Source organism: Hemiscyllium ocellatum, chromosome 27 (genome assembly GCF_020745735.1).
Source record: "Hemiscyllium ocellatum isolate sHemOce1 chromosome 27, sHemOce1.pat.X.cur, whole genome shotgun sequence".
In the NCBI taxonomy this organism is placed as follows: domain Eukaryota; kingdom Metazoa; phylum Chordata; class Chondrichthyes; order Orectolobiformes; family Hemiscylliidae; genus Hemiscyllium; species Hemiscyllium ocellatum.
In genome coordinates this window covers 15,704,954-15,727,541 of record NC_083427.1, presented here as the reverse complement: position 1 = coordinate 15,727,541, position 22,588 = coordinate 15,704,954, and positions in this window count along the sequence as shown.

The window sequence follows — 22,588 nt, the reverse complement described above, 5'->3', positions numbered from 1 at the left end:
CTTATTAACTCACAGTCCTACGCCCTCATCCGGGTCATTTATAAAAATGATAAACAGCAGTGTTCTCAAAACAAATATTTGCGGGACACCACCTGTAACTGAACACGAGGATACCTGCTTCCTCTCCCATCACCCTCTGTCTTCTTTCAGCAAGCCAACTTCTGATCTAAACCGCCACATTAACTTCAATTCCATGCCTCCGTATTTTTTGCAATAGCCTAACATGAGGAACCCTATCAAACGCTTTACCGAAATCCATATACACCACAACAACTGCTTTGTCCTCATCCATCTGTTTGGAAACCATTTCAAAGACCTTAGTAAGGTTTGTGAGGCACGACCTACACTTCACAAAACCGTATTGATTATCCTTAAACAATTTAATCCTCCATGGATGATTATATATCCTATTTCTTAGATCCTTCTCCAACACGATATCTAGCATCGAAGCAAGGCTCCGTAATCTATCATTACCATGCTTGGCTGCACTCGCCTTCTTGAACAAGGAGACAATATTTGCCATCATCCAGTCTTCTGGCACTGTTCTTGTAGACAATGACGATATAAATATCAAAGCCATAGGCTCTGCAATCCCCTCCCTGGTTCCCCAGAGAATCCTAGGGCAAATACCATCTGGTCCAGGGCATGTATCTATCTTCACATTTTCCAGAATTCCTAACACCTCCTCCTTTCAAACATCAATCCCGTCCAGTCTAATAGTCTGCATTTCAGTATTCCCCTAGACAAACTGATGAAAAATATTTTTAGCATATCCCAATCTCCTCGGACTCCATACACAACTTCCCACTACTCCCTTTGATTTGCCTGTAACTTTCTCTAGTCGTTCTTTCATTCATGATATACGAATAGAAAGCTTTAGAATCTTCCATGACTCTCCCTGCCAAAACATTCTGATGCCTGGTCTTCGCTCATCTGAGCTCTCTGTTTAGGTATTTCCTGTCTATTTGGCAACTTTCAAGAGAAAGAAACTAACATTCACGTCTCATGCTTACATAAGCCTTCTTCATCCTCTTGACAAGAGATTCAATTCTTTAGTAAACCACGGCTCCCTCACGAGATCACTTCCTCCCTGCCTCACAGGTACATTCGTATCAAAGATGTTCAGTAGCTGTTCCTTGACGAAGATCCACATTTCAATTGTGCCCATCTCCTGCAGCTTCATTAGCCATCCAATGCATCTAAATCTTGTCTAAATGTATCATAATTACATTTCCCCGATCAATAGCTCTTGTCCTGCGTTATGTGCGCTTCAGTTTCCATCGCTAAAGTAAACATAACTGAGTCGTGGTCCCGATCACCGAAGTGCTCACACACCTCAAAAACTAACGCCTGGCCAGGTTCTGTACTAAATATCAAATCCAATGTGGCTTTGTGCCTTGTTAGTTTGTCTATATATTGCGTCAGCAAACCATTTTGCACACTTTGCACGAAAACTGACACATCGAAAGTTCTCAAACTATCATTTTTCCAGTCAATATTTGGAAACCTAAAGTCCTACATTACAACGACGTTGTTACTCTCACTCGTATTCAGAATTATCTTTGCTATCCTTTTCTCTAAGTCTCTGGAACTATTCAGAGGCCTTTAGAATGCTCATAAACGGATAACCTCTTCTTTCCTGTTTCTAACCTCAGCCCATACTACCTCCTCAGACATTTTTTCAAAAGCTGTTTCAGGCACCGTAATATTGTCCTGGACGAACAGTGACAAACCTCCCCCTCTTTTACCATCTTCTCTGTTCTCACTGAAACATCGAAATCCCGGAACCTGCAACAACCATTCCTGTCCCTGCTGTACCCATGCTTCCGAAATGGGCACAACACTGAAGTCCCAGATGCCACCCATGCTGCATGTTCACCCACTTCTATCCGGTGGTCCTGATGTGGAAGTTGACACACTTCAACCCACCTTTCTGCTTGCCAGAGAACTCTTGCGACCTTGAACCATATTTGTGACTTCCCTAGTCTCAACCACCTGGACATTGGAACTACATGTTAGGTTCCCACCCCCCTGCTGAATTCGTCTCAACCATCCCGAATAGCATCAGGAAATTCCACACCCCCTGATATTAATATCCCTCTTGTTTAGATGGAGACCATCCTATTGATAGAGGTGGCACGGGTAATAAACCAGGGATAACAACTCTGTTTGCTCTATCTCTTAGCTTCCACCCAAGCTCTCTGAATTTCTGTTTTAAATACCCATCGACTTTCCTACCTCTGTCATTAATACCTATATGGACGACGACTTCTGGCTGTTCCCCTCCCCTCAACGAACTCGGAAACGCCATCAAATACATCACAAACCGTGGCACCTAGGAAGCAGAACAATATAGTTGAGTCTCTCTCGTTCCCACAGAATTTCCTATCTGTCACCCGAACTATGGAGTCCCAAGTGACTAATGCTCTGCTCATCACCCCCTTCCCTTCTGAGAAGCAGGGACAGATCCTGAGCAAGAGACCTGCACCCCATTACATGATGTAACGTCCTTTCATATTCTCAAGGGGACGGACATGTATGGATCGTATTTTCTTTTATTTTAATGTTTTACTTTTCAAAACCGTAGGCTACAGTTAGACAGAACTGCCTAGATACTCAATAATTTACGAGGATGGCTTCATGTTTTGGAAGAAAAGAATTTTATACCTTTCATCATCAGTGTTTCCGTAGTGATTAGTTCTAGCAATGTGCAGACAAACTGGCACTAACGGGATGTTTAAAGCTGATGCGGGTGCACTCGTGGTCACCTGCCCGTGACAAAGGTCCTCTGCCTGCCATCAATTATGGAACTACTTCCAGGTACTTGAATAGATTTATCTGTAAACAAGATTGGACCAGGAGAGAAACAAGCGGCCTGAAAAAGACAAAAATCACTCACACAGTACTCTGCAGTCACCACCTTTAAATCTGCGGAAATGCACCCTATCTTTCAGTCTGTACATGTTCCATATTATGGCTTTGTTCTGAATGATCCACAGAGCGAATGTAGCTGATGATGGTCGCGCTTGCCTCTTCACACCCAGTTGAAGTAATTTGAAAATGCAGGTCGTGGAGAAAAATTCTGATCAGCAAAAATTAACATGGAAGATGTTGAAAGTAAACAAAACGGAACTCTGTTTCTATTCATAATTTTCGATCACGTGTATGCTTTTTCTTCTCCGTTCAGTATGTGTTTGTCTTCGAGAGCAAAGTGAAATTTATGAGTCATTCAGCATTTGTATTCATAAAGGTTACTTAATGTTATTTAAATATGCTCACGTAGTTATGCTTGGATTCAGAAAATCACAGAATCACTGAATAATACACCAGTAAAGGAAACAGTTCAGCCCTTTTTGTTTGCACGCATCACTGAAAAGATCATCCTTACTTCATGTTACTTTCTTGCCTTTTCCGCATGCCCCAGCACATTAATTGCGACCAAATATAAATGCAATTCACTCTTAAGATATCAACTGATCGTGCTTCCAACAGGCAGTGCATTCTACACCCTTACTACATGCTGTATTTTTCTCTCACGCTCCTCCTTTCGTCTACAAGGAAATGTAAATCCATATCATTTCAGTTTTCCTCGTTTAATGAGCAAGAAAAGCTTCTCTCTAACTACCCCAGGAATACACTGCCGACTTATTCCATCTATCCACATGGATGAAATTTCCTAAACTCGGGAAAAAAAAACTTCTGAATCTCTTCTGGTCTCCAATGTGCATTCACATCGTTCCTGTAATGTGGTGCCAGTACCTATGCACAATGCTTCAGATAAGTTCTAACAAATGTTGTGTTCAAATTTAACATCAACTCCTCGTTCTTGTTCTCTGCACCCCGTTATTAGATCGGAGAATGTCTAATAGTTATCCATAATTATACTGCCATCTTTAATGTCATTTTGATGCACACATCAGGCTTAGCTGTTTCTGCAAATCCTTAAGCATTGAAAGCAGTCTGTAAGCTGTCGTCCAAAGTTCTTCACACCACAGTGCATCACTTGATATTATTCTGCATTGAAGCTTGTCTCTTTGCTGTCCACCCATTCTCCCAAATTTTCAAGTCTCACACTTACATATTCATAGCCTGCAATTCTTCCATTTTCGTATCAGCTCAAATGTTGAAATTATCCATTCATTAGAAAGATACAATTGATTAATATCCACCAAGAATACACGAATCTCAAGTCTGAAGCCCAGGCAAGACAAATTAAAAATTTACTCTCTCCCAAAAAAGTCCATTAACCATTATTATCTTTTTGCTATCACGAAGCTAATGTTGCTTCTACATTGCTAAAATTAGTTTCATATCGTGCAGATAATTTTACTCTTGTGTGGCTGTGATCAAACGCCATTGCGAAATCTAAGTACACCACGGGGACAACATTACCCTCATAAATCTTGTCGAACATTTCTGGCATTCCTTCAGAAGAATATTCCAGAACATTAGTATAGTACAGTTACTCCTTTACAAACTCGTGGTGACTCTTCCTAATCAATGCTTATTTTCAAATGTGACTCCTCATTCTTGTGAGGATGACACCCCTTTGACGATTTTATGCCGTCCTTTCTTTTTCTCACGACGGTTTGCAAAAGGCAAAGTTTCTGACTTGTCCAGAAAAGACAACAGATACAGCGTCAGCCAACAGTGGAGGTCTTTAGGAATTTTGAATAGACAGTTATATACTGGAAGGGCAGTGGGATAGTTCTTCAAGCTTATGGATTTTTCTAGCGTTGCTCAGGATCTAAAGAAATATCTGCAGTAGAAATCATCCCCGGCTTCAGCAAATGATCCCTGACTGATTCTTCAGATTAGACTCCCTACAGAGTGGAAACAGGTCATTTGGTCCAACAGAACCACATCGACCCTACAAAGCGTAAACCATACACACCCATTTCCTTCTGAATAATGGACATGGCATTATGGGAAACTGAGCATGGCCAATTAACCTGGCCTTCGGTAGGAAACTGGAGCACGAGGAGGAAACCCACGCAGTCACGGGGAGAATGTACAAACACCACACGGACACCCAAGTCTGGAATCGAATCAGGTTCCTTGGTGCTTTGAGGCAGCAGAGGTAACCACTGAGCCAACGTGCTGATCTGATTCCAACTGCGAGCTCCCTCTCCCGGAGGAACATCTGTTTGAGTGTAACATATTTGCTTTAGAGTGTGTTTCCTGAAAATGTGTTGCTGGAAAAGCGCAGCAGGTCAGGCGGCATCCAAGGAACAGGAAATTCGACTTTTCGGGCATAAGCCCTTCATCAGGAATGCCCGAAACGTCGAATTTCCTGTTCCTTGGATGCTGCCTGACCTGCTGCGCTTTTCCAGCAACACATTTTCAGCTCTGATCTCCAGCGTCTGCAGACCTCACTTTCTCCTTCAGAGGTGTGTTTGTACGGATGTTGCAGTAATTTGGAACAGCTTCTTTGCTAATTTGCGGGAATGTCGTTTGGTTTGGCTCTCAAATAGGTTTTATTCTAAAATCTGTTGTCTTTTGCTTGTGTGTTATTCGGTGGTGAGTGAATAAATTACCTTGCAATTGAAGTCAGGTGGTTTTACCAACTGCATCACGCCTGCAGTATCCACTATGCATCAGCCTAAAACAACTAAAGAAGTTCGGGTCGAGGAGACATTCTTATAAATATTTGGAGGGGAGTCTCGCCTGGACCATAACATTCTATTCCGAAAAATTGCTTTTTGAAGGATCCTCCAAAACGAAGTCAAAGTGACTGGTCTGTAATTGGTCAGAATATTTTGCAAGTCTTTCTTGAAGGAGGCGGTAATATTTGAAATTCATGAGACTTTTGGCATTTCTCCTGAGGCTCTGAAGCTCTACAAATTATGGAGAGTGCCCCCCCCCCACTCCGCGCGCAATTTTCACCCGCACTGCCTTCCAAATCCTTACAAACATCTCGTCTCCTCCTGAGGTCGTCTGATCTTTAATAATGAGCATCCACCCATGTCTTCCTTGTTAATTTTGAGTACTTCCGAGTAAGAGAGTTACTTTCCTCTCTCTCCATGGCCAGAGCAGGTCTCGTTCTGTTTCTCTGCCTAAGCATGAGTTTACATTTTGAATTTTTGCGAATTGCTCGTCCTTTTTCATTGTTCCTCTTTATTTCTCGTTACCGTTTCACCTTAGCCCAACAACTTCAGTAAATCTGATAGTTTTCATTTGATCTATGTGTTTTGCAATTTTCGTAAGCAATGCATTTTTCTATTCGTTGTTAAATCCTATCTCTGTTGTCATCTGTGAATTCGTGATCTTATTGTCCCATTGTTTTCTATTTCAAATAATATGTCTCGCACTGCCCAACCTGCCTGCTCTTTGAAGTGTTTCATTGTTCCGTTAGTGTTTTGCAATCCAATCTCTGCCTGTGTTAGAAATAGTGCTGTTGTGCCGACTCCTGTCAAATGGAAAATGATCAAGTATTCCTCTATTGTGTGCAAAAAAATCTAATCACTTTTTGAGGGATCTTTCAACTTTGAATCTAATTCATAAACTAAAAGAAATCCTTCTCGGTCTCCAGTCCAAAAGTTACCGTTTGCAATAATTAGTGAATTTCACAAAACATCGACGGGAACTGCGATTAACTGTACCTGCCTATAACGAACACATAGGCTTTTATGGACCATGCAAGAGCCCCTGAAAACATTTTAAGAAAGTAACCCAGACCCTATTTTTGTTTTTTTATTTAAAAGGCAGATGTAAACTGAATTATCCGGGACTGATACAATTCGTCAATCCACTCAGCTTTAAACAAAACAGAATTTATTTAAACACTACGGATAAAACAGCAAGAAAAGCGAATTTAGAAGAACGTAACGTATTTGCTAACCCAACCAAAAGCTGTTCCAATTCATGAAACATCACATAAGCACACTCGCTTGCAAAAGGCAAATTCAAACACATCTTCTTTCAGTCAGGCGAGATAACAGACATAACGCTCAAGTCAGACTTCCATTGCTGCATGGCAACTCTTTTCATTGCAGCTGCTTCGCTCGGTCCCCAGCAGTATTTAACTTCTTGCTAAAACTTAACCAAGCTAGATTTTTTTTAAAAATGAACTTTTTGAACCAGACACGCCATTTCCATTGTACAAGGAAACCAAAGGCTTCCTCTGATTTTTGACTTTGGCAGCATCCGCTACCACTTCCAGATTTATCAGCACCCCAGAAAAGTCGACGAAATTTCTTGAAAAGAAAAACAAGGGTGACCATTGTTGTGTTAAAGTGTCAGCGTCGTCACATTGGATTAATGATGACACAGACAAGAATTGTCCATCAGGAATTATGTGTGTTTCTTAGCCGAATCAGAAGTGAGCACTGATGCATTCGCATGAGGTTAAAGTTTAACCAGTCTTTGTTTTTGCAAAGAAATGTAAATACAATAATGATGCATTATGTGGACACTTCCCTTTACAAATGGATCTGGTTGAAAGAAAGAAGTGCCATCCCATTACTACATACACAACAGCTGCGCAGTAGCTGCATTAATGTGTTTGTTGCATAGATTTGATTCATGCAACAGATCATAACATCTGATTAGCTCCCCAGAGACAGTCTGAAGGTATAAATTATACAATTTGTCAGTGAAATGCAGATTGCAGTTCGATATTCTGATAGAAATGCATGGAATACCAAATGGTCTGTTGTTTGCGATTTACTATCCCGTACTTGCGGCAGTTGGAGTTCCAGGTACTATTCTGTCATGAGCCAAAGCAGGAAACTATGGTCAACTTCACTGTCTTTAATACTTGCTGTTGCATTTTTAGGATTGTTTGATTATCCGTCATTTATTTTGATCGTCAATAATTGCATAACCTTCGATGTTTGCTGGCCAACAGTAATCTTCAATTTCTGCTTTATTGATCTGCCTCATTTTCAAATCTCAATGGATATTCCATGTGCAGAGTCAGTGGTCTGTCGCTTTATGCTCAATCTCTAAATGGGAACCACATCTGAAATGCTTAAAATTTTCAAAAAACATGGTAAAAGACATAATTGTTTTGGAAACTGAAACTATGTACTAAATTGTATGAAGTACTTATTTTATTACTATGTCGCTGACCTATTCCATCTCACGCATTATTTCAGCTAACTTGGCAGTAATTGCGATCCTGTGTCGAAGAAGCTGTGGTCTTTCCAAATGTATCACTTGTTACCTTGTCGGCATGGCAGTTACTGACTTTTTAGCCATTGTTTTGACAGTGATATTAAACAGAATTGCTGGGATTTATTTTCCAAACAGTTTCCTGTTTATCACACCTATATGCAGCGTACGTTCTGCCTTAAGTTACGCAGCCATAGATAGCTCTGCCTGGCTAACAGTTGTCTTTACCTTTGATAGGTTTGTGGCTATTTGTTGCCAAAAACTGAAAGTAAAATATTGTACTCAGAAAACGGCAGCCAGAGTAATCACAATCGTGTCCACACTCTCCTGTATAAAAGACATCTTTGTGTACTTTGTATATGAACCCAGATACATAATTGATAATGTACCCTGGTTCTGCAGCATGAAGTTAGAATTTTATACTTTACCTGCATGGGCTGCATATGATCTGATTCGTTGTATCTTAACCCCTTACCTCCCATTCATTCTGATTTTACTGCTCAATGCTCTAACTGTCAGACACATTCTGGGGGCCAATCGATCCCGCAGGAGACTCCGTGCCCAGAGCACGGCACAGAATCAGAGTGACCCAGAGATGGAGAAGAGAAGAAAGTCGATTGTGCTACTATTTGCCATTTCAGGGAGTTTCATCGTTTTATATTCTTTATATTTTATAATGGCTCTGTATGTTCGAATTGCAAAGCATACTTACTTTTCAGGTTCTGTTTCCAATGAATCAACATTTGTATTTGAGGAAACTGGGTACATGCTTCAGTTTTTGAGTTCTTGCATAAATCCATTTATTTATGCAGGGACTCAAAGTAAAGTGAGAGCTGAGTTAAAGAATGGGATGAAGTATCCACTAAACATTTTATTTAAATTATTTGAAAGCTGCAAAATGTGAGATCATTCTTTAAAATTCCCTCAGAGAACCAAGTTACCTATTCAGCTCTATTTTGCATAGAATAACATTTTTAAGGCGCACTCACTTTTAAGTCCATGGTTAATTTGCCGACCTAGGAATATACAAATCGCACCACATGAGCACACCATTCACACATGTGAACGACTTTCACTGAATCTACTATTCTTCGATTAATTGTCACTCACCCTGATCCATGAACAACACCTTCGCGACGCTTCAGGACGTTTGAATTCTCAGCTGGTATGTCATTAAGGGGCAGGTTGTTTTATCTGTTTGGTTTATGTAATATATACATTGATGCTAAACCAACATCATCTGTCCTTTCTCCGACTGGAGCTTGAAAACGTATCTGCACAAAAGTAGCTTTGATCAAGTAATATTTGACTTCATTAAATTTTCCCTTCCCCCAGTTTAGAATTTTGATTTCAAGCTCATGCTTATAGTTTTCCGAAACAACCTTGAATCTAATGATGTTAAGATCACTGTCAGCAAAATGCCCTCGGCCCCAACAGATATTTCAACAGATCAATCGGCTCATTACCTAAAGTTCAAACCAGGAACATTTACTCTTTAGCATTGCTTTAAAAATCTCCTCGAGTTCTTCGTCCTGTAAATCTTTCACAGCATGATGACCCCAAGTTGCAATCATGACCCCAGTTAATGTTTGCCAAGTTGAAAATCCCTTCTGCCAACAGTCTCGTACTATCGCATTTCATTGAAATTCTCCCACATATCTTTTCTTCAATTACTTTAGGACTGTTCGGGCGTTCACAGTACATGATTAGCAATGTGATTTCTCCTGTTTCTTTATCTCTTTTTACTAATATGACTTAATTTGTGGAAGTTCATATAACGTCATCCCTTAGTACTGCTGGATTTTAATCTCAAATCAGTATTATGATACCGTGTTCACTTTCCCTTGTTTCCTGTCTTTGCATAGCAGCCAATGTCCTGGAATATTAAGCTGCACATTCTGCTAATACATAAACAATGTCTCAGTGATGGCAATTACACCACGTCCTGGTGTTCTTATTTCTGCCGTCAATGTACTACTGTGTTTAATATTTGACCTCAATGTATCCCGATGTTGGAATATATGTTCTCAGTGTAATACCATGCTGTAGCTTGAGACTATCGGTGTTTTCTTTGTCTTGTTTCATTTGGGAATTATTGGAGATTTACTTCCAAAGCCTGTTTTCTTCCTCATTGCTGGTTAAAAAATCATTGCTCGATTTAAACCATCATTGCTGGTTAGTAAAATAAAAAAAGAACAACCTTTCACCGTTTTCAATGTATTTATGTTTTGCTGTATGCGAACTCTGTTGGCTGCTTTTGTTACACATAGGTGGCTCATCAGTCTCATTCACTCTTTAATTTTGATAGAATGAACTTACACTAAACTTTCTGAAACTCTCATTTAAATGTCTACCGCTGCTCATTAAGGATTGCCTACTCTTAATTGATACCAGTTAGCTCCAAAGTCTGTCCTTTAAAAGGTATGGCGATTTTTATGTCGAACATGGACCCTTTAGATTTGTCTTTTCTCTTATGATTCCACGCTATTCTTCTTCAAGTAAATATTTTTGTTCAATTAAACGTCGATTCATAATATGCCCGTTACCCTTTATTGTGACACCAGGATATGAATATGCAATCTTGGATGCATTATCTGCTTGTGGACAATTGTAAAAACGTCTCTAGTGTATTCCATAATGACGCATGGAGAGGCTGTCATGCATTTTGTCGAGCAGTATTGACACCCTGGTCACACCCGACATGGCAGCTACTTCATTAGTAAATGAGTTTAAGATTGAATTTTCAATGTTGCGCTCTCCCCGACCAACAGTTTCGGGTCTTTATCATTCTTCCAAAGTGAAGCAATGTTGCCTTTTGATACTGGCTCTCAATTCTCACCCCTTACATTTATGGTTTTTCTCCTGAGATTGGAAACCAAAACTTCCCCTTCTTCTTCCAGTGAAATGAACCCTTCTGTAAATTCCTGAGTTTTGCAATTTATCAAGACAGATGTTTTTGGGATTAGTTAAAATCCCGTTTCTACCTTTTGTCATGCTGAAATCCTTGTTTTCCTCATCGGGCACAATGATTTGAACGCAATTGTCTAACTCTGCAATATTAGTTGCAGCTTTGCCTTCGTTGATACTGCTTCAAATTGGCGACCTCCAGTAGAGCGGTTCTCCAACTCATTGGTTTAATTAAACAGGCTTGATTTGGTAATGTTTTCAAATCCGCTCCCACAGGCGTTCCACCTTCTTCCTGGCAAGAATAAAGAACAGTATGTTGTGGTCACCAGTACGGTCACAGTCTCTGTGCACAAAGAGGGCGTTGTCTCGAAAGTGCGAGTGAGAATTTTGTTTCTCTTTTTATTTCTTGCCGGTTTTGTATTCCACTTGGACACACGTATATCTGAGTCAAAACAAATTTGATGGGAAAAATGTTCAGGTTTTAATGGCAAATTTGAACGCCATTTGTGTGCGACTTTGTCCGTTGTGTTTACTTTCCTTTTGTCATCGTGTATGTGAGTGAGTGGGTGTGTTTGTATCTCAGTGTGAATGCGAACATGCGTGTCTGTCTTTTGTGGGCATGCTTTGAACGTGTCCATATAAATGTTTACCCATGTGTATGTATCAACAGCATCTGCGTGTGGGTGCTTCTGTGTGGGTATGTACGTGAGTCTGAATACGTGCCTGAGCGAGTATGAATGTGTTTTGTGTGTGTGTGTGTGTGCGAGTGTGTGTGCGCGCGCGCGCGCACGCACGCGCATGCATGTGTTTCCCAAATGTATAAACATCAATGCACGTGTCATAATTATAACGTGCTTGCCCCTCATCTTTGTTTCTGTGTTTCTGCTTTTTGTTTTGGTAACAGAACAGCTTATTTTAAGTTTGGTTAAACAATTAAACTGAATCATTTGTTCTGAATCTGAAAGTAAGACAAGCTGATATCCAAATATTAGGCCACATTACCAACACACCTAAAATTTCAATTTCTTGAAACCACAGGTGGTGTATTACGCAGGTGAAGAGAAGTAGAACAAACAAACTCTGGAAAGTGTAATTTATAATTAAAAGCCAAACAACTGTTGCGAATACATTGATTAAACCTGAGATGGCTGTTCGACCTTTAATTGGTTAGAATGGAGAATGATTAATATGGAAATCAGAGAGTTTCTTTCAAGTCACTATCGTGAGATAACTTAAGGTTTAGCCACGTAGAAGAGTCTGATAATGCATTTCAGGTGCGAGGCATTTTTAGAATCGGCCTGTGTCTTTACCTGGAGTGAAAGTAGGTTCATTTCCAAGGAAGAAATTTGTAAAATGCAACGTTGGCTGACAGGAAGATCATAAGTCCATTCAGTGCCTCTGGGTCGTTTCATGACGCAGCAGGGGTCGTTCACTGCCTCACTACTGCGACATTGAATCAAGAAAACTATAATTACCACTTCTCGACTACTATTTTGAAATAAGAGAAAAAATATTTCGCATTCAAACGTCTTTCCCATAAAGAGCAGGATATGTGCAACAAAAATCAAGGATTGCTGGAAAGTCTCAGAATGTTAGGAACATTTCTAGTGAAAAATCAGTTAATCCTTCTTCAGCACAAGAATGCTCAAATGTTGATGCTTACTGTCAGGGAAATATCATATAAAAGGAGTGAGGTGCTACACAAGTTCCTGCTGAGAACGCATTGCATACTGTGCGTCATTTACAACAGGTCACACGACTCATCTAAATTCCAATGTGTATGCTTCAAGTTTCGTCAATCCCTCACTATAAGCCGACCCCATCTATACTGTAACCAATCTTCTGAACATCCTGTGCATCTCCTCCAATTTAAAGAAATGATTTCAGAATTAAGGAACTCAAAACTACCCACGTGAGGTGTGCCCTCACTAGCATCCTATGCAGTTGTTGTAAAAGCTCCTTGTTTTTCAACTACGTCCCGTTAGCATTGAACGACCATATTCTATTAGCCTTCATAATTGCATGTAACACCAGAAAACCAATTTTTTGTGCTTCATGCACATGGACACCCAGGTCCCTCTACATGTCAGCATGCTGCAATTGTTAACTGCAATAATAATAGTCCATTTTGCTGCTATTTCTACCAGGATGGATTACGTCGCCTTTTCTAAGTTTGACTTTCATCTGCCAGGCCCCTGTGCGCTGAGGTAATCTATCTAAAACCTCTGCATACTTTCAGAGCAATCTGCACACTTTGATCCACTGCTCATTTTAGTGTCATCTGCGAACTTGGAGACACTGGCATTTGGTCGCAACTTGAAATCGCCCATGTGAATTGTAGTCAATTGTGGTACGAATGCTCACCACTGAGGCACACCAGCAAACCAGAAAATTACCCATTTCACCCTACTCTTAGCTTTCTGTGGGATAACCAGTCTTCTGTCCACGTAGTACATTACTTGTAATGCTATGCACGTTTATCTTATGCAGCAGACAATGACCAAGTTTTATTCATGCAGTCGAGCCAAATGTTGTTGCAAATGTTGATAGACAATTAAGTCAATAATTGGAGTCGACAGCTGCTCAAAGAAGACTTGATTGAGAATACAGGAACACAAAATATCAGTACAAACAATGAAATAAATTTATGTACATACATTTCCACATGAGAAGTTGTGTAGAGTCTCCATTATTAACCCTACTAAATTCCCCAAAGTCATGAATTGTCTCACCTTACACGGTACAAACCTAATGATATTTAGCAGTGATTCAAGGCATTGAACACAGATCCTTACAATATCTGAATGATAACATCGTATGATTATGATATTTACAATCCAGGCCCTAACTGAGTTTCATGATATCCACACTATGATTTTAAACTAATATTGTAGAAGATTAACCGGTTATGTCCTGTTTACACCAAAGAGAATTAACAAACCCCATTCTATATTTTACTGTTCCTGAATTAATGTTTCCAACAGGTGCACAATGACAGAAAGATATGAAGTCTTAGAAACGTGGGTACAGTCTACATAACAGGAGGCGGTGGATTTATTTAAAAAAACGAAGATATGTAAATATCCTGGTCCTAAACACAACAAGAGCCGACAGACGACAGTTCAGGGGCTTGGACTTTGATTGGGAGCAGTGGCTGAGTATAAACGAACCCGGAAGACTACAGCTAAGGTAAGACAGTTTGTTTTAAAATTACTTACCGGTAGCGGGCAGCGGTGTTTTTTTTCTCTCTCTCTTCACAGAAAGAGCGGGAGCAGTAGCGGGAAGTGACGACGGCCAGAGGGGAATGCGGGAAGGAAAACAGTGAGCATATAAATCAGGAAGGCTGCTAAACCCAAGACTCTGCAACTGTAATATCTACCACCCACCCTCCTCTTCTAACCATCTTAAGTACTCTGTTCTTCTAAGGTAAGGATTTTCTATTTCTTTACCAGTGACTAGTTTAAAACTTACTTTTTTTATATCTATTAATTCATTTTTAGTAAAAGACTACAGCAGAGAGGTATCAGAAAGTATTTTAACTCAAACTGTACCAAGTAACAAAGTAATTAACTAAGCAGAGATGGCTGGGAAGGTGATGTGCTGTAGCTGTATGATTTGGGAGCTGGCTGATCCCATTGTGAATGGCAGTGACCACATCTGCAGCAAGCGTTGGTTGCTGGAGGAACTCCGAATCAGAGTTGATGATCTGGAATCTGAGCTCCAAACAGGGTGGCACATCCGGGAGGGGGAGAGTTACCTGGACGCTTTGTTTCAGGAGACAGTCACACCTGGGAGATTCAGTCATTCACTTTCAGCGAGTGATCAGGGACATCAGAATGTGACTGTAAGTGAGGCAGGTAGGGGGAACCTGAGTTCAGCAGTGAAGGAGACTTATCCCTTGACATTGTTCAACAGGTATGAGATTCTTGTTCGCTGTACAGATGAGGAAATGGGTTCTGGAGAGAATGAGTCAGCTGACCACAGCAGAAGGCCATTCAAGAGGGGGGAGCAAATAGACACGGAGTGGTTATAGGGGATTCTATAATTAGGGGGACAGATAGTATCCTTTGCAAGCCAGATCGGGAGTCTCACAATGTGTGTTGCCTGCCCGGTGCCAGGGTGCGGGACATCTCCGACCGGCTTGAAAGGATATTGGAGCGGGAGGGGGAGGATCCAGTTATTCTGGTCCCCGTTGGTACTAACAACATAGGCAAAACTAGCGTGGAGGATCTGTTTGGGGATTACGAAGCACAAGGAAGGAAATTGAAGTACAGGTCCTCAAGGGTCATAATCTCCGGATTACTGCCCGAGCCACGTGCCAATTGGTATAGGAAAAAGAAAATTAGGGAAGTAAACACGTGGCTAAGGGATTGGTGGGGGAAAGTGGGATTCCACTTCATGGGGCATTGGCATCAGTTTTGGAACAGGGGTGTCTCTACCGTTGGGATGGTCTCCACCTGAACCGATCAGGTACCAGTGTTCTAGCGAAGAGGATGAATAGGGTGGTCAGTAGGACTTTAAACTTCTGAGTTGGAGGGAAGGGAAAGTGAAAGCGACAGGAGTATGGTGTTAAATGGAAAGATAAACAACAGGATAGCATATGTGCAGGTGGATGTAAACTCGATGCAGACTGGGAATGCAGCGAAAAGGAAGGATAACTTAGGACATCTTATGACTTCCAATATCTCTTATGATAACGTTAGCATTAAGACACTTTACCTGAATGCTCATAACATTCGAAACAAAGCAGATGAACTAACGATGCAGATCATAGTGAATGATTGTGATGTGGTCGGCATCGCAGAGACGTGGTTGCAAGGGGGTCAGGACTGGCAGTTAAACCTCTAAGGATTTTCAAATTATCGAAAAGACAGGGAGGTGGGCAAAGGGGATGAGGTTACCTTGTTAGTTTAAAACAAAATTAAATCTCTGGCACTGAATGACATAGCGTCGGATGATGTGGAGTCTGTGTGGGTGGAATTGACGAACCAAAGAGGCAAAAAGAAAACCATAATGGGAGTTATGTACAGACCTCCTAACAGTGGTCAGGACCAGGGGCGCAACATCTCCCGGCAAATAGAGAAGGCATGTCAGAAAGGCAAGGTCACTGTGATCATGGGAGACTTCAATATGCAGGTAGACTGGGCAAACAAAGTTGCCCGTGGATCCAAAGAAAGGGAATTCATGGAATGCTTACAGGATGGCTTTTTGGAACAGCTTGTCATGGAGCCCACAACGGAGCAGGCTATTCTGGACCTAGTGCTATGTAATGAAACAGACTTTATAAAAGATCTTTAAGTAAGGGAACCCTTAGGAAGTAGCGATCATAATATGGTAGAGTTCACTCTGCAGTTTGAAAGAGAGAAGGCAAAATGGGATGTAATGGTGTTACAGTTAAATAAAGATAATTATGAGGGCATGAGAGAGGAACTGACAAAAATAGACTAGAAGCAGAGCCTAGCAGGGAAGACAGTAGAGCAAAAACGGCAGGAGTTTGTGGATATAATTGAGGACACTGTACAGAGGTTCATCCCCAAGAAAGGAAAGATTATCCGGGGAGGGATTAGACAGCCGTGGCTGACAAAGGAACTCAGGAAATGTATTAAAGAAAATGAGAGAGCCTATAAAGTGGCCAAGAGCAGTGGGAAATCACAAGATTGGGAAGGCTGCAAAACAAAACAGAAAATAACAAAGCGAGAAATAAGGAAGGAGAGGATCAAATATGAAGATAGGCTAGCCAGCAATATTAGAACTGATAGTAAAAGTTTCTTTCAATACATAAGAAACAATGACAGGCAAACGTAGACATTAGGCCACTTCAAACTGATTCTGGAAGCCTAGTGATGGGAAATAAGGAAATAGCAGGAGAACTTAACAATTACTTTGCATCAGTCTTCACAGTGATTAATATCCCAACAATTAAAGGGAGGTAGGGGGCTGAGTTGAGTATGGTTGCCATTGCAAAAGAGAAAGTGCCAGAAAAGCTAAAAGGTCTTAAAATTGATAAATCTCCTGGCCCTGAGGGATACACCCTAGAGTTCTGAGAGAGGTGGCTGGGGGAATAGCGGAGGCATTGGTTGAGATATTTCAAAATTCACTGGAGTCAGGGAAAGTCCCGGATGATTGGAAGATCGCTGTTGTGACCCCCGTGTTCAAGAAAGGATCAAGACGAAAGATGGAAAATTATAGGCTAATTAGACTAACCTCGGTTGTTGGTAAAATTCGAGAATCCATCATTAAGGATGAGGTTTCTAAATTCTTGGAAGAACATCTGATTAGAATACGTCAACATGGATTTATTAAGGGGAGGTCGTGTCTGACAAACCTGTTGGAATTCTTTGAAGAGGTGACAAGCAGGTTAGAACAGGGAAACTCAGTGGATGTGGTCTATCTAGACTTCCAAAAGGCCTTTGAGAAGGTGCCACACGGGAGGCTGCTGAGGAAGGTAAGGTCCCATGGTGTTCGAGGTGAACGACTGGTATGAATTGAGTATTGGCTGTCTGACAGTAGGCAGAGAGTTGGGATAAAAGGTTATTTTTCAGAATGGCAGCCGGTGACATGCAGTGTTCAGTGTTGGGGCCGCAGCTATTCACATTACATATTAATGATCTGGATGAAGGAACTGGGGGCATTCTAGCGAAGTTTGCCAATGATACGAAGTTATGTGGACAGGCAGGTAGTACTGAGGAAGTGGGGAGGCTGCAGAAGAATCTAGACAGTTTGGGAGAGTCGTCCAGGAAATGGCTGATGGAATTAAACGCTAACAAATGCGATGTCTTGCACTTTGGAAAAAAAAAGAATAAAAGCATAGACTACTTTCTAAACGGTGAGAAAATTCGTAAAGCTAAAGTACAAAGGGATCTGGGGGTGCTGGTCGAGGATTCTCTAAAGGTAAACATGCAGGTTGAGTCCGTGATTAAGAAAACGAATGCAATGTTGTCATTTATCTCAAGAGGTTTGGAATATAAAAGCACTGTTGTGCTACTGAGACTTTATAAAGCTCTGGTTAAACCCCATTTGGAGTACTGTGTCCAGTTTTGGTCCCCACACCTCAGGAAGGACAGACTGGCACTGGAACGTGTCCAGCAGATTTTCACACAGATGATCCCTGGAATGGTTGGTCTAACATACGAGGAATGGCTGAGGAATCTGGGATTGCATTCATTGGAGTTTAGAATATTAAGGGGAGACGTAATAGAAACTTACAAGATAATACATGGCTTGGAAAGGCTGGACGCTAGGAAATTGTTTCCGTTAGGCGAGGAGACTAGGACCCGTGGACACAGCCTTAGAATTAGAGGGGGTCAATGCAGAACAGAAATGCGGAGACATTTCTTCAGCCAGAGAGTGGTGGGCCTGTGGAATCCATTGCTGCAGAGTGCAGTGGTGGCCGGGATGCTAAGGCAGAGATTGATAAATTCTTGATGCCACGAGTGGGCGGCACGGTGGCATAGTGGTTAGCACTGCTGCCTCACAGCGCCTGAGACCCGGGTTCAATTCCTGACTCAGGCGACTGACTGTGTGGAGTTTGCACCTTCTCCCCGTGTCTGCGTGGGTTTCCTCCGGGTGCTCCGGTTTCCTCCCACAGTCCAAAGATGTGCGGGTCAGGTGAATTGGCCATGCTAAATTGCCCGTAGCGTTAGGTAAGGGATAAATATCGGGGTATGGGTGGGTTGCGCTTCGGCGGGTTGGTGTGGACTTGTTGGGCCGAAGGGCCTGTTTCCACACTGTAAGTAATCTAATCTAAATTGAATTAAGGGCTACGGGGAGAATGCTGGTAAGTGGAGTTGAAATGCCCATCAGCCATAATTGAATGGCTGAGTGGACTCGATGGGCCGAATGGCCTTACTATGTCTTATGGTCTTATGGATGCGATGATGGTAGCGAATGTTGTGTTTTAATTCAAGAAAGGTTGTATGCTAAAGCCTGGGAACGATAGATCAGTAAGTTACCTGAGAAGATTCTGAGGGTTAAGATATACATGCATTTGGAAGCATAGAGTTTGTAAATGAATATTCAGCATGATTTTGTCCGTGGGAGATCATGAATCACAAATTTGTCAGTGTTTTTTCACGAAGTGACCACGAAGGTTCTGAAGATGTGGGTGTTCATTAAGAGAGTTAAAACCAGCGGATGTACCGGACAAAGCACCAAGTGTTCTCAATAAAACAACAATGTATGTAAAACTTGGTCAATCAACTTGATTAGCTCGTTCCCTTGGGTCAAAAAGAAATTCAAATTCGACCAATCAGTTTAAATTATACCCCGAAAAAAGTGCCAATTTCCAATCAAGTTTGTTTGAGTATATTGACAATCTTAAAAGCTAATGGCACAATCTGATGCTCTGGGGTATAAGACCGGGGGAACATTGAACAGTTGAGAGGAGAACTGTTACGTCCTAACACGTAACAGACTGTTTGAAAACTATCTCTCTTCAGAGTATGTTTTCGATTAGTAACCTGTAACGCAGAAATTCCTAACAAGGAGAAACGAAGAATCAGTTAGATTCGAAGACAAAACTAATGCTGTCTGATTTTGTGGTAAGAAGTGTTGTTTTGTAAACCTTAACTGTGAGTATTATGAGACCAGTATTACAGAGTGGAACGTAAAAATAGGTCAGAGAAATAAACTGTAAATAGTGGTAAGTAAATTCTTCTGTTATACTTTAGGAAATAAAGTAGATAATTTTACTTTACATAGTTCTTGGCAGTTCGATTTTCTTTCACAGATTACTACACGGGATAAATGTCTTCTGTGTAGCTGGTTTTAAAATCAGCAGCGGAGTTTCACCAATGTCATAGCAAGGCAGGGCGGAAGACATATTCTATATTGAATTCAGCAAGTTCTTTGATTAGATTGCACACGATAGGCTTCTCTGGTAGGTTCGTCGGCATGGATTTCGGGGGAGCTGGCAACTTGGATACACAATTGTCTTGACTGTAGAAAACAGACGGAATTAGTGGAAAGATGCTTGTCAGACTGGAAAGATGTTACTTTGTAGTGCCTCCGGGATTGGCGCTTCCCCAATTAATTATATCAATACTTTGAATGAAAATGTGCAAAACATAATTAATAAAATTACAGATGACAATAAAATAGGCTTTATCATGGATAGTGCAGATTATCAGAAAGCATATCAGGATCAGGATCAGCTGGGGAAGTCGGCAGAAACAGGCTAAGTGGAGTCTAATATGGATAGTAATGAGGTTTTGCATTTTGGAAACTCGAATCAAGGTAAGAATTCATGGTGAATGGTAGTGCCTTACAGTGGGTAATTTAACAAAGGGACCCTTGAGTTCAGGTGCACAGTTCTCTGAAAGTGGAGTCACAGTTAGACAGGGCAGTGAAAAAGGCCATTGGCACATTGGACTTCGTCAGTCAGGACACTGAATATAGACGTTCTGACGTTAGTTTGCAGCTGAACAGGACATCTTTCAATCCAAACTTGCAGCATTGTGTTCCGTTTTGGTCACCTTGCTATCGGAAAGATATCTTAAACTGAAAACAGTGCAAAACAAATGTACAAGAATATTTCTCGGACTCACGTCTGAGTTATAGGGAGACAAGCCAGGAGATTTTTATTTAGCGTACAGGAGACTGAGGGGATGTATGACAGAATTGTATAAGAGCAGGATAGGCCTGGATAGGGAGATTGCACTCAGTCCTTATCACAGTGTTGGGAAATCGAGGACTAGACAACATCAGTTTAAGCTTAGCAGGGAATGAATAAAAGGGATCCTGCGAGACTACATTTTTGCCAGTGGAAGCTTTTGAGGCGGGTACATTACCAGCTTTTAAATTTATTTGAACAAATGCATGGATAGGAAAGGATTAGGAGGATATAGGCCAAGTGCATAGATTATGAGGTTAGTGGCAATGGCCATTTTGATTAGCACGAACAGTTTGTGCAAAAGGGCCGTCTCTGTACTGTCAGACTTGGTAAGTTAATAGACGTTTATCCTGTGGACTCAACCACATGAGTTTTATAATGTCCTTAATTCGAGCATAGCATCAGAGAGGGGGTACTTCTTGTGATATTGCAGAAGGCAAAACTTCCATAACTGCTCATGAATTGAATGACTGAATCGAAGATAAATTGCCAGAGACAGAATGTGTCAGCAATACATCAATATGAAATAAGCTGTTCAGGGGAAAATACACATTCTTACAGAGTGATTGAAAGCAATTAATCATGTCTGGTAAAAAGGAAGTCGGAATTGCATAAATGAAGCTGACTAGCCAACTGCTTCATGAGTGGCTGAATTACTACCATAAAAAAACAACTGATTGCCGTTCAGCAGAATTCAAGGAGTTAAATAGAGTAAAATTGTATCTTCAAACAATATAGTTGTGGACAAATGCAACACGGAACGAAGAAGCTTATTCTGGCAACGAAGCATGCTGCAGTTTCAAAGACTCCAAAAGAATAATAAATATTATAGATGGAAGGACTCCACAGAACCATCAATACATTGTACCATGGATGTGACGTCAGTACTCTATATGAGAATTGAATATCAAAACTCTTTCTTTTTAGCAGAACTCTGCAGAACAGCATTTCATAAAGTTTGAACTCTGACAATATCCAGAGATAATCCCTGGAAGAATTGTGGCCAAGTTCCATCATGAATCTGATAACATCATGTGGAGGTACCAATGTTAGAAATTACGTAGCACCGGGTTATAATCAAACAGGTTTAATTGGAAGTACAAGCTTTCAGACCTAAAACTCCTACTTCCAAATAAATCTGTTGGACTATAACCTGGTGTTATATGATTTTTAACTTTGTCAGATAATAGCCAAGTTGAGTTGTGAAGCTTAACTTGTTCATTTTAGTAGTCTCATTTTGGTTGCTTCATGCAATGAAGATTAAATCAATTTTACAGTTCTTGATTGACTATGAGATTTTTAAAATATGCAACTGAAGTAATATCTGCTCAGTATTCAGCACTATTCAGAATTCCTGAGATACAGAAGGGTTCCATGTTGAACATTAACAAGTTAATGAGGGAGTGAAGTACACGAGAATGTGGATAAATTATTATAGTGTAGAAATACGTGATAGTTGAAAATAATTGTATTCCGGCAGACCACAAAACAATGCCAGTCATTGAGCAGAGTACTGACAGGTGAACAGTATTTCATCTCAGTTTGAATACTAGCGGAAATATAAAGGTTAACTTCTGGCTTAGGAAGGAACGTTCGGAAAGATGGCTGTGATAACATGGTAGAGTCAAATCTGGGTTGAACAATAAAACAAGGGCTATTGCACAAAATACAGGCGCATGGGATTGAGTGTCATTTCGCGTTTTGAATCAGAAATTGGATAACTGAAAGAAGAGAGAGGGTGGTGGTTGAAGGAAAATGTTCATCCTGCAGTTCAGTTACAAGTGGTGTACCACAAGGATCCATTAGATGCTACAGCTGTTTGTCGTTTTGAGAAATGACAAGGATGAGGGTTGAGAAGTATATGTTAGTAAATTTGCACATAACACTAAGGTCGGTAGTGTTGTGGATAGAACTGAAGGATGTTGTAGTTCAGAGCGGGTCATAGATAAGCTGCTG